Here is a 13690-nt window from a genome sequence, read left to right on the forward strand (position 1 = left end):
GTCACGGTGACCCGACATAGTAAAATGGTTTCCGGATGATAACTCAAAAAGGCTTAGGCCTAGGATCATGGAACTTGATAGGTTGATTGATCATGACTTGCAGTTGACCCCTATTGATTTTCAGGTCACTAGGTCAAAGGTCAAGGTCACAGTGACCCGAAATAGTAAAATGGTTTCCGGATGATAACTCAAGAACACTTATGCCTAGGATCATGACACTTCATAGGTAGATTGATAATGGTTGGCAGATGACCCCCAGTTGATTTTCAGATCACTAGGTCAAAGGTCAAGGTCATCGTGACCCGAAATAGTAAAATGGTTTTCGGATGATAACTCAAGAACGCTTATTCCTAGGATTATGAAACTTCAAATGTACATTGATCATGACTCGCAAATGACCCCTATTGATTTTCAGGTCACTAGGTCAAAGGTCAAGGACACGGTGACCCGAAATAGTAAAATGGTTTCCGGATGATAACTCAAGAACGCTTATTCCTAGGATCATGAAACTTGATAGGTAGATTGATCATGACTCGCAGATGACCCCTATTGATTTTCAGGTCACTAGGTCAAAGGTCAAGGTCATCGTGACCCGAAATAGTAAAATGGTTTCCGGATGATAACTCAAGAACGCTTATGGCTAGGATCATGAAACTTCATAGGTACATTGGTCATGACTGTGAGATGACCCCTATTGATTTTCAGGTCACTAGGTCAAAGGTCAAGGTCACAGTGACAAAAAAACATATTCACACAATGGCTGTCACTACAACGGAGAGCCCATATGGGGGGCATGCATGTTTTACAAACAGCCCTTGTTTTATATATAAAACATACACATGTTACTTTTATGTTAATGAATAAACACACACAATGCATAACTCATCAACCAAACAACTCAAACAGACATTAGATTTGTTTATATTTCATCATTACATTTATATTCTGACAGAACATTATTTGGAAAAACACGACCTTTTATAAAAAAACTAAAATAAATGTACTGCCTTTAGAACTCAGTTTTGTGAGGAAAGTTTCATGTTGTGAGGTTTTTCTCATCAAGTTTCCGAATTTACCTTGTTGATCAGTCCTTTTGTATGGTCAATTAATCTTGTTTTAATCAGACAGAACAGTAATCTGATAGTGCAAGGCCCACATGCATTCCATTTATGGTCAATTAAAACTGTAAACCTGGGCTCAATGATATAACGAGGGCACCCTGGCTAGGTGAGTACAGTTAACCTGCAAGTATGCTGTAGTTCTGCTAATAATAACACCCATCAGTACTGCTAAAAAATACATGAGCCTCAATCTGGGAAAACGGGGCTTAATGCAAGTGTAAAGGGTTGTCCCAGATAAGCACAGAATTGGCTCAATAGGGACGCCACTTTAAACATAAGGGGCTATTTCGTTCAAAGGAAGTCTCTTAAAAGCAAAATCCAGTAAAGGCAGAAATTATTATCCCTTATAAGCCAATGCTGACTGCACAGGCTAATCTGGCACAACATGTAACGCACATGCATTTAGCCCTGTTTTCCCACAGCAAGAATGTGAGTCCTGTCATTGGATTATTGCATGTACGTAAGGTGTCATCCCAGATACCACAGTGCAATCCAAACAGACGTATCAAAGATAACAATTAATACTGGGAAACAATTATTATTAATCGCCAAACATTGATTTTCGCATATTTCGTCAGTAGACCGATTGGTGGATTTAAGTTGCTTACCAATAATTATGTGTAGTGTTAAAACAAAAGGAAGACTGAAAGACATTAATATGCAACGTAATCCACGCACATATCCTGCACACAAATTGAGAAAAAATCAAAGTTGAGACAAATTTTGACCACAGTCTATTTGTTATACTAACGCGCGTAATACCCAATCCGTACTTTATCTTGACTTTCTTCCTGCTGCTAAGGCTAGTATTCCATCTATCCGCATCCGTATCCCTATCCGCAAAATCATAATACGGACGCTATATTCCATTTATCCGCATACGTCGAGCGTATCTTTATTTTTGTATATGGATAAAACTAAATATTATAATTGAGATAATTATTATGAAGGACAGGTCTTAATTTAAGTAGATATAAGGTACAAATCATCATTCTGTCTGTAAAAGAATACAAATGGTAAATACCTGAAACATCTTCTTTAAGTGCCTTGGCCATGCTTTTCCAAACATTTGAAGCAAAATCAGAGTCCAGATATGCAGAACTGAGTAAGTTGTATAATTCCGGGTAATTTTTCACGAATTTGAAGTTTTTCAGTTGATTTTTTAGTTGACAGCTACTCTCATCATGCTAAATGCCGTCCGTATCTTGTCCGCATCCGCATTAGAATGCTCACTTGAAGTCTAAATTAAATGCTCTTTGTTCTTTTTTTTCACATGCCCGGGCGGACAACTAGATTATAAAATAACTTGGCCGGACCCAACTTTTTCTTGCCAGGGGCAATAGGACAACAGTTAATGTTGAGCCCTGGAACTTCTTTTGCGGGCGCCTTTTGCGCATGCGGATATACGGATGCGGATGAATGGAATAAAGTGCATTTCAACTTGTTCTATTTTTTTGCGGATGCGGATGCTGATACGGACAGATGGAATACCAGCCTTAAGTGTTGTCCAAGATTAGCCTGTGCAGTCCGCATCTGCTAATCAGAGATGAAACTTTCCACCTAAACTGGAATTACGCTTGAGATTTTCTTAAAACGAAAAATTCCATTAAAGCAGAAAGTGTCATCCCAGATAATCCTTTGCAGATTGCACCGGCTCATCTGGGATTAAAGCAGAAAGTGTCATCCCAGATAATCCTTTGCAGATTGCACCGGCTCATCTGAGATTAAAGCAGAAAGTGTCGTCCCAGATAATCCTTTGCAGATTGCACCGGCTCATCTGGGATTAAAGCAGAAAGTGTCATCCCAGATAATCCTTTGCAGATTGCACCGGCTCATCTGAGATTAAAGCAGAAAGTGTCGTCCCAGATAATCCTTTGCAGATTGCACTGGCTCAACTGAGATTAAAGCAGAAAGTGTCGTCCCAGATAATCCTTTGCAGATTGCACCGGCTCATCTGGGATTAAAGCAGAAAGTGTCTTCCCAGATAATCCTTTGCAGATTGCACCGGCTCATCTGGGATTAAAGCAGAAAGTGTCATCCCAGATAATCCTTTGCAGATTGCACCGGCTCATCTGAGATTAAAGCAGAAAGTGTCGTCCCAGATAATCCTTTGCAGATTGCACCGGCTCATCTGAGATTAAAGCAGAAAGTGTTGTCCCAGATAATCCTTTGCAGATTGCACTGGCTCAACTGAGATTAAAGCAGAAAGTGTCGTCCCAGATAATCCTTTGCAGATTGCACCGGCTCATCTGGGAATAAAGCAGAAAGTGTTATCCCAGATAATCCTTTGCAGATTGCACCGGCTCATCTGGGATTAAAGCAGAAAGTGTCATCCCAGATAATCCTTTGCAGATTGCACCGGCTCATCTGAGATTAAAGCAGAAAGTGTCGTCCCAGATAATCCTTTGCAGATTGCACCGGCTCATCTGAGATTAAAGCAGAAAGTGTCATCCCAGATAATCCTTTGCAGATTGCACCGGCTCATCTGAGATTAAAGCAGAAAGTGTCGTCCCAGATAATCCTTTGCAGATTGCACTGGCTCAACTGAGATTAAAGCAGAAAGTGTCGTCCCAGATAATCCTTTGCAGATTGCACCGGCTCATCTGGGATTAAAGCAGAAAGTGTCAACCCAGATAATCCTTTGCAGATTGCACCAGCTCATCTGGGTTGAAACTTGAAACACATGCATGTTTCCAGAGCACGGCTCAAATGCTTTGGATTAACTCTTACTGCTTCCTGCCGAGATAGAACTGCTGAGATTAACTCTTACTGCTTCCTGCCGAGATATAACTGCTGGGATTAACTCTAACTGCTTCCTGCCGAGATATAACTGCTGAGATTAACTCTTACTGCTTCCTGCCGAGATAGAACTGCTGGGATTAACTCTAACTGCTTCCTGCCGAGATATAACTGCTGGCAACATCCTACTTAGATTGCAAATTAATATCTCACAGCACATCATCGTAAACAAGATTAATGCAACCTGCAAAAAAATATGACATTTGATAGAATGGTTAGTACAATAGCTCTGATTTCTCCAGGTGTAGTGAAAAAAGTATAGTATTTGTGTTAATAGGATGATTCATACCCAACCACTGACCAGGTGATATTGCTTCAAGAGATATGATATGTCTTCAAGCTGCAGATATCATACAGATTGATGTAGGAACAAGGTCACATCTCTTGTACCAGATACCTAGATTTGTTTTGATTCTGGATTTGTCATCATAATATGAGCTACGTTTTGGGAGAACTGTGCTAAATGAATGTACGTAAATTGTTGCCCAAGATTAGCCTGTGCAGTCTGTTCAGGCTTATCAGGGACAACACTTTTCACTTTGATGGACTTTTCTTTAAAGAAATCTTCTACTTAATTGACAATAAAATTAACAAATATTATTTCAAATTCGCAATTTTTCGTTTTAGTTATGATATTTGTGAGTAAACAGTAATACTGCACATTACCATGCTCTAAAATATCCATCATATGCATCTTTTGACGATTTAAAAACCTGAAAATGATAAAGCGTTGCAAGGGGAAACGATTAAATAATTTGGAGAGTTTTGTTGTTGTCGTTAAATTATGTGACACGACTAGGATTACTTATATTAAGTAAAAATACAACAATCATAGTATGAGCACAGATGGCCTAGCGTCTAAGGCCACGACTTTTTTTTTTATTGGTTTACAAATTTGGTTTCAAAATTATTTTGAAAATGGTCCATCGGGCGGTCGAAAAAAAAAAAAAAAAAAAAAAAAAAACACCTTATGTAACATCAGGCAATTTTAAACACTCCATTACATGACATGCGTTCTTCTCCCATTAAAACGAAAAACTGCGCTTCATTTCCAAATTGGATGCGCACCATTACGCAATGCGATGCCCGTTGCATAAATCTTATATAAGATAAACTACTCATACACAAATTACCCGGTATGTTGTTTGCTCTTACTCGACTTATGAGATCGTACATGAAAAAAAAAATCGAGGTAGATCGATCCATGCGTCGTCGCGGTAATGTTTGTCAAAGTTGTTGTTGTCATGAAAACTCGTTGATTTACAACGCAAAACGTCTTATTTGAACTGACGCGAATTAATTTAATCATATTTGTCAACTTCGCTTTTGCTTTATTTTGATAATTTAATCCAAAGTTTAATGTTAGCAAGTGTTTTTTTTTTACTGGAATTGTAAACAAGGAGTCAGTTAAAGTCTTCCGAAATGTGCAGTCTGTGTGAATTGACAGTTTGACGTCATCAAAGGAAAGCCGCTTTCTGTCGGAAGCAATTAAGCGACAAATTTCGCGCCGAAAAAATTGGCTTCCTTTGTCTAGCAATCAACATGCCGAACCAATCGTGTGTTTGTTTCTCAATTGCAATCCTCCAATTTAATAAAAGCACGTGCATAGCTCCGCCTTCAAATCTTTTGCAGAGAACGGAGGCGGAGTTTAACGGTTAATTGAGCTAGTGTTTACACAAGTTGAGTTCCGATTTGCCGAAATTACTCGGCCCTAAGCATTGAAACGACAAATACATTTATCAATGATTTTCCGAGATATACCGATTTGTTCCGATTTCCAAACTTTCTGTACAGTTCCTATAAACTATGGCGGACGTGTTTACAAAATTCCTAAACACATATCGTAAATAATGGCAGTGTTTTATTGGATTATTTATACTAATTATCAAATACTATCGGGTTTGTTTAATATAATTAACATGTTAAACAATATAGTTGCGTCACAGACACGGAAATAAATTTTGATGGGGTCGACATTTGACTGACGCTGATTTTCTTATTGTCTGTAATTTTTACCCGAAATAAATTTTGAGAAGTGCCATAAAAGGACTGGTACATAATGTGTCACATTGAAAAATATCCCGATCTCTGCAATATATGTGAACCAATCGTTGATTGTACTTACTTGATTTATTCGCAACCGTACTCAAACAGGATCGTTTTTTTTCTCGTTTCGCTCGTTTTGCAGTGCGGTCGGGAATAAAATATTTAAAAAAAAGACGATTTTCCGATTTTATTTTTTTTCCCATTTTCCAAAAATTAGGGTCGGCGGTTTTGTAAACCAAGAAATATAAAAGTCGTGGCCCAAGCGATAGACTTTTACTCCAGGGGTCAGTGGCTCGACCCAAGTTGATGTTTAATTTTGTTTCTTTCATTAATTGTAATCTTGATTTTTACTAGAGCTTTTTCAGATCCAATGTTTTCATTTATCAATATAAAGAATTTAATGATAAACTTCAATACATGCCAAAATCTGTGAAAAGACCCCTTTAATGGAAGTCTCTTCTTATTACAAATTAAGTTCAGACAGAATCATCATCATCACCAACAGCATTTTATTTAAGTTATTAAACGCTGATTAAGACAAAATATGGGATTTAGACATGTTGTATTTAACTGGTTTAGAGATTTACTATGACCACCCCCCCCCCCTCTGGCACACACACACACACACACACATAATTTGCTGACTAAATTACTAATGTTTCAATAATGCACCATGTCCACATACAACAAAACCTCATGTACTGCACATCCAATAGGGTGTTTGCAGTACATCCAATTTCTGCTGATAAGGTTTTTCAGTTTAAGAACTAACCTCTATGATTTTCAACATAAAATTGCTGTACACTTTATAACACAAAATATTTTATTTATTGATAGTTTGTTAACATTGTATTGGGAAGCAACATTCTGCTAAAGATCTTGTTGGATGTGTTTTGGCATTTTTACTGATATTTATTACAAATCCCCAATAATCAAGTAGATATGCCCCTGTATTTTCAATTTTATGATGTCCTGCGCTTGAGGCGGATTTATGTGAGGACCTGGAGTGCGTCCCAGCACGCCTACCTAATTTGCATACTAGACTTACATAATTTGGGACGAAATTTGAATTATAGCTGAAATTTCAAGCTATTTAGTTGTTCCCAAAAGACATGACCCTGTGATGTCTATGATTCCAATATAATTTCAGCCCATGCTGTGACCTGGCACAGGGCATGTCAGAACTTATCTGAGTTATGAAACCCAAGAGCATGTGCATTAAAGCACTTTGGAATATAGGAGATAGGCGGAAGATAATGCAAGGCTATAAATTACTGAATATGTTTAAACAATATTTAAAAATGCAATTTTTCAAGAATAACGCAGACAGGCTTATTAATTATTCATTCTAAATCCATATAAAAAGTATATTGTAACAATTAATTTCATCCTCTTCGCTGTGGTCTCAAATGGCGTTTTGTAGCTACAGTACAGCCAACGAGGCACAAACATAATCCGCGGCTACGCCTCGGCCAGATTATTAGTACGCGGCGGCCGAATCGTGTGGTTCACACAGTGTGGGCACTCGGCATCGATCCGCGCAACGACGCCGAGTCTGTATTAACCTCGCGTACTGTCGCGGAGTAAATCCGCCGCATACTTACGCGGCGGATCGAGTGAAAAGATATCCACCTACATGTCCATACATGTAAGTAGCGTAGAATTAATTACGCGCAGCTGTTAATGTTTCGTTCGATTATCATTATTAAATTTGTAATCCGAAAACACACTTCCGAATTTTAATGCTAACGCGACCTTTGGCAAATTCTAGCGTCACAATTAACAGAGCTAAAATATCCTTTATTTCATAAAAAGCGCGCGAAAATTATGCAGACATGTAGAACGTCGTTTGGAAAGTTGGGTGTATTTTGTGTTGTATAAATACATGAACATCACGTCAGGTGTAAAATGCGTGTTCAGTGGGGAAAAAGCCCCGATTAGACGATATTTTATCATTCTCTATAAATAGTAACAATGCCAAAATGTATTTGATACTTAAGGAAATATCGAAGAATGTTTGTGTATCGTAAATATTTACCAGCATTTGCTTTTAAAACTGGAATATACGGGATTATCGGGTAATTAGTAGCGATATTAACTGTATAATATGAACAAAATAAAACGTGTTTATAAACGCATATTCAACCAATAGTTATAATAAGCTGATAATTAACAAAACAACAATATGTCGTCACCGTCTTGATTATTGATGTGGCTTCAAACTGCTAATTTTCTCAGCTTAAATTAATAGCAAAATCAACATGAAATTAATTTATGAATCCACCATATGCTGGAGGCTTGACCACTTGTTTGTGCGAAAACATAATTATGTGACCTTGTTAATGTGTGAAATACATACACTACGGGCGGGAAACAAACTTTATTGGCCAGACACATTAACTATGCTTACATGTATATGCTAATACAATCCGGCACAATGCATTTATTATATGATTTAATTATTATTATAATTATTCTTTCAAAATTTGTTAACTACATGTAGCTAATAATTTAAAAAGATTTTTATTTCATGATGCACATCGACTTGGCATCATGTCGCGGATCGCTGCATGCCTCGGCGGACAGATGCGAAGTTTCGCGGCGAAATGCGACTTGCCGCCGCATACTGACGCGGCTTCAACGACTGACGCGGCATCGACTTGTTCTTCTTGCCGCCGCAGATTGCGAAATACGTTTGTTCCGCTTTGGCTGTACTGTAGTGGGTTTATCACAGGGTGGCTTGCCCTACGCCCAACCCTCCCCCTTTTTTAGATGGGCTAAGCGCTGTCATTGACTTTTTTATGACTGGGAAAACAAAATGCCAAGGAATCAAGATCCAGTAAACCAAATTTATCAATAGGATAGCTGTTATTAATGTCTTAAGCCAGTGTATAGAATTAATATCATTGTTAAGTCTTTACAAAATTGAACTCTTTATAATTGATCAAACAGCATCTATACCCATTAATTTATTGGGACCAAAACAATTGTTCTGTTTACTACAAAGAAGACGTGACATAACAAGTTAAAAAAGAGAAGCAAAATCTTTAGACATCAAAGTTAATGTAATTAAAACCCAATCAGTGCCCGTGAATATTATGTGTACAATAAATATGCCAGCAAGCTGTTGTGTTTAGTCAAGCGGACATATGCATCCCAGACGAAAATGCCATCAAACTTATTTGCCACCCTTGATATTGACTCTCTCAAAACTTTATGTATTTAAGTTAGGATTATCTGATGTCAGATACGCAAGTACTTACGAAAAGAATGCAGTAGAAGAATTTTTTTTTAGTGCTCAACGACTAACAAGTTATACTTATCATTAAGTACTCATCATGGTTACTTTTATTATACAAATGCAAATGGCTTTATCTTTATTCATTGATAAATATAATTAATCCGCACTATGGGAAAACTGGGCTTAATACATGTGTGTGTAGTGTCTTCAAGATTAGAATGTACAGTCCGCGAAGGCTATCGGGGACAACACTTTCGGCTTAAATGGATTATTTTTTTTAAAGGAACTCTAGTCTGAACATAAGTCCAGTTTAGGCGGTACTTTACAATTCATTAAGCCTGGTTTTCCAAGAGAGTGGCTCAAACCAGTTATCAAAATATCAAGTCATGAGAGAGAGGAATGACTCAATGTCTGGAGAGTAACTGGCCATGTGAACACTTAACCCCTTTGCATGCTGAGAAATTTGTTGTCTGCTAAAATGTCGTCTGCTGAATTTATAAAATTAGCATTTTCTTCGATTTTTTCAAAGAATACTGTCAGAATAGCAAACAGTTTCGATCCTGATGAGAGGCCATGTTCTGTGGCGTCTCATCTGGATCCAAACTGTTTGCAAAGGCCTTCAAAATTCGTTTTTTAAACATGTTTTTATTCAGTATAAAAAGTCAATGAACTTTGCATTGTTGCTGAATAACAATGCACTTGAAAATAGGCTTTATGCTGATTGAAATTAAAAACAATAAAAACAACTTAAGCATCAGTATCTGTTCTTTCTGAGCAAAAGTGGCATTTATTGTTAGTGAAGAAGATACATTTTCAAGAATAAACATCAGAACTATAAATGTTTTTAGAATGTGAGCATTTATTCAGTAATCTCAAAGTACCAGTTTTTGGATAGAAATCCAATAGCATTATTATTTAGAAGTTTGCAATCCCTTGTTCCGAAATAAAAATCATTAACAGATATGCGGAGTAATTTATTTAAACAAACAGAAAATGCATAGGAGTCCTGCAATCATTTGTAATCAATAACTTATGTTTAAAAAAATCATTGGTTCATGCTACCAATTGTAAAATATTGCAACCATCCCTGAATAATGTAAATATGCCATGACGTTGGAATAACATATATCCCGATCAGACTAGAATATTAAATATACCCATTGTCTGTTATAAAAAAAATAGTAACATAGGTTACAACTCAAATTTCTCACTTTGTTTAAACTATTATAATTTTTTATCAACTGGTGGAGAGAAACATACATTATGTTTGTTCTCCCTTTCTTCTGTTTGAATCACATTCTGAAGAAGTACATGTATTTGAACCATGGAATGAGAGTGATGTATTGGACGTCATCATTGATGACGTTCAATCGAACGAATGATAAAGGGGGCTAAGTTTCGTTAAGCTGGCGAGAATCACTGCGATTTGAGGCGCTTGAAACTGGTCGGTAACTTTTGCTGAAATTTGACATTTATATGGAGAAGAATGCGATCTACCTGTTGGCGTAGGCGTTATTCCCGGGAAAAAATCAAGTTTTCGAGTATTTTGCGTTTAAATATTTTTATGGGAAAGAGCACGCGCGCATGACGTCATGAAAAGCGCTTAGGCTAGCTTCCATCTTGCTACGAACAAAGAAACTGACGTTACGCGTTTAATTTAATATTAAGTTAGGCGTTTAATCGATAAACAAAGACGTAATAATTGTGTTTGAATATCAATCGGAAGTACACATGACATGCTTTTGTGCACAGTGTGGTTTTTTAATAAACATGACATAAATCTATGTGTTATTCAACGTATTGTGTGCGACGAGTTGAAGAAAGGTTTACACGGCTAGGCTTTCCGAGTAAATGTAAGTACACACTGGTATTAGAATGGTATTCTATTTATCCGATAATATCTTGAATATAAATGATATTGAGACAATAACATTATTAGGGTTTAATAATTTATTATTTAATCAATAAATAAACGCGAGCAACAAATCAATTAATTTCGTTTGTAGTGGAAACCGAAAGTAAACAAACCAACCGTCAAAATGGCTGACGACATAGCAACGTAGGAATGAACAATCAGAATTACTTACAAAATAAGATCATCAGAAGTGATTTAAAGTGAACGCTAGTAGGCTATTTTGTAGATAAGTTTACGATCCAATGAAAAAACAGTAAGATTTGACATATAAAAAAACACCAGTGGATATGGAAATCATCAGCGTTCGAAATAGCAGACGGCGTTACATGGCTGCCAATACAGGTTCGAAAAGAACGCGAGAAAGTATTAACAAAATACATAGATGATGTAAAGTGAACGCTAATTCGCTGTTTTGTAGATAAGTATACGATCTATTGAAAAACCATAACATTAGACATAAAAACACCCGTGGATATGGAAATCTTCAGCGTAACGAAATAGCAGACATCACACGGCGTCTCATCTGAGTCTACGCTGTTTGCCAAGGCCGATAATATAATGAATGGAAATGCACAAACTCAGTAACTGGCAAGCATATATGCATTAGTAGGTTGTTTCGTGATTATTCAGAAACGACTACATAATTCTTTTGGTTAGCCAGTGCAGCTTAACAGAAATTAGTATAAAAAGTTTCTACACCTGACAACAATGTGCCAACTTAATACAAGGTAAGTTGTTTACATTATTTAAAATATTGCAAGCTACAGTATACAACAATAAACAGCTGGTACAATGAAATGTCATCGTTTTAATTTTAATAAGCCCGTGGTGAATTACCCTTTTTAATCTTATGGATCAATGCATCTCTAACACCTTAAATTGACTTGTTCATGAAAAATATACACCCTCAGTGCATGTTATCCATACACCATCAATCACTTACTAAGGCTCGATTAGTCATTTCGGCTCGGGTACTACTTACCGGTACATGTACCCGGGTACTCTTTACTTTACTTACATGTTCCCGGTACGGTAAATAAACTTAAACATACCCGCAAATATTAGATTGTATCCGAGTGTATATCCGCCAAAAATCCGATGTCGTTTAAACATGCTACCGATAACGTAAAACAATATTGTTTACCTTAAACACCCTTCTCTTTTAAAAAATCTGCATCAACATGCTTTTTAGTTTGAGTGTTGAGAGGACGCCGTAGAAATAAGCAAGTAATCAAGAATACGTCCTTGTTTGCTTTTATTTCCTTCATGAATAATGACGATAAGGATTGACGACTACATTGACGACAATGATCACAAGCATTTACGACTAACACTGACGACAAGCATTGGCGACTAGATGTAACATTTACGATTCTCTACAATAAATGAAATTAACAATAAAAAATGAATAATAAGATTATAGTACAACAGATATGCTTTTCAAAGTATAATATAATAGCATACACTCATTAGAATAAGAGGTTTCATAAATAACAATTGAAACATTTCAATCAATATCGAAATATCTTATACAATATTTATTACACAGCATGAATTAATTGTTAAAACATAATATAAATACCGACGATATGGTGTTCCCCATTTAACGGACCTTGCAACCAAATAATGTTTCTTTAAAAAAATCTATGACGGTAAAAAGTGAGCGTGCGAGTCTGTCGCGGAAAATATTATACTTGACGACGTCATACAATGACGCGACTTTAAACAATTTAAGATTTAAAATTAAATCACATCACTGATTTTAACAATGAGTTTTGATAATATAAATGCCATTGAACAGAGAAATTGACACATAAATGTAAACATAATTAATTTTACAAAATACCTGACAACAACCGATTTAGTGTTAAAATTCCCGGGTACGTTTAGTATATTTACCGTACCCAGGGTACGAGCCTTACTAACTGTATTATTATTATCTCACCGACTACAAGGTACCTTTACCTTGTTGTGTTTATCAACCTGGAATTTATGTAAAATCCGGCTTTCTTTACTTTTATTTTTCATTCATTTGATTACGCAATTGTTTACGTACCTCGTGGAAAATTATTTGAATCTTTGGATTTTAATGGCGACAAGCTGGAAGTGTCAATTTATTTTAAAAACGAATCAAAGATTTTAAGTATTGTGTGTTTGTCATGCATAATTCAGTGTTTTCCAGAAAATTGAGTACCAGTTATATGGCCGGCCACTATGCAGTAAAACAAAAGCATTTATGACATTTACTTGATATATTTGGGAAAAGAGCCGTCATGTAAATGTAAGAGTAAATGTAACCGGCAGAATCGCTGGCTGCCGGGTATTTAAAGGAAACAGTGATAATAGTAAACTAAATCTTCGAACGATTACAGCGTTGTAAATTGTGTTTTGGGTGATAATGGTTAGTAATAATTCTACAAATGTTATTAAAAAATATTGTGCTTTAAATTTATTTTGAGAATGGGATGGAAGAACAGAAAATGAAGAGCATACAGGGATGGAAATAAGTGGTTTCCCATGAGCCCGGGGCAAGTCGATTTTGGCCTGGGCAACTCAATTTCAAAAGTT

General features: G+C 36.5%; 1 protein-coding gene across 1 annotated transcript in view; it reads left to right on the forward strand.

Moving 5' to 3' along the window:
* The window catches only part of LOC127863446 (uncharacterized), a 453451-nt gene extending 452628 nt beyond the window's left edge, over positions 1–823 (forward strand). The window contains exon 15 of the mRNA XM_052403144.1: positions 706–823. The gene's annotated coding sequence lies outside the window, so the exon portion shown is untranslated. The remainder of the gene's footprint in view (positions 1–705) is intronic.
* The last annotated feature ends 12867 nt before the right edge of the window (positions 824–13690 follow it).

Source organism: Dreissena polymorpha, chromosome 1, assembly GCF_020536995.1.
Source record: "Dreissena polymorpha isolate Duluth1 chromosome 1, UMN_Dpol_1.0, whole genome shotgun sequence".
Classification (NCBI taxonomy): Eukaryota; Metazoa; Mollusca; class Bivalvia; order Myida; family Dreissenidae; genus Dreissena; species Dreissena polymorpha.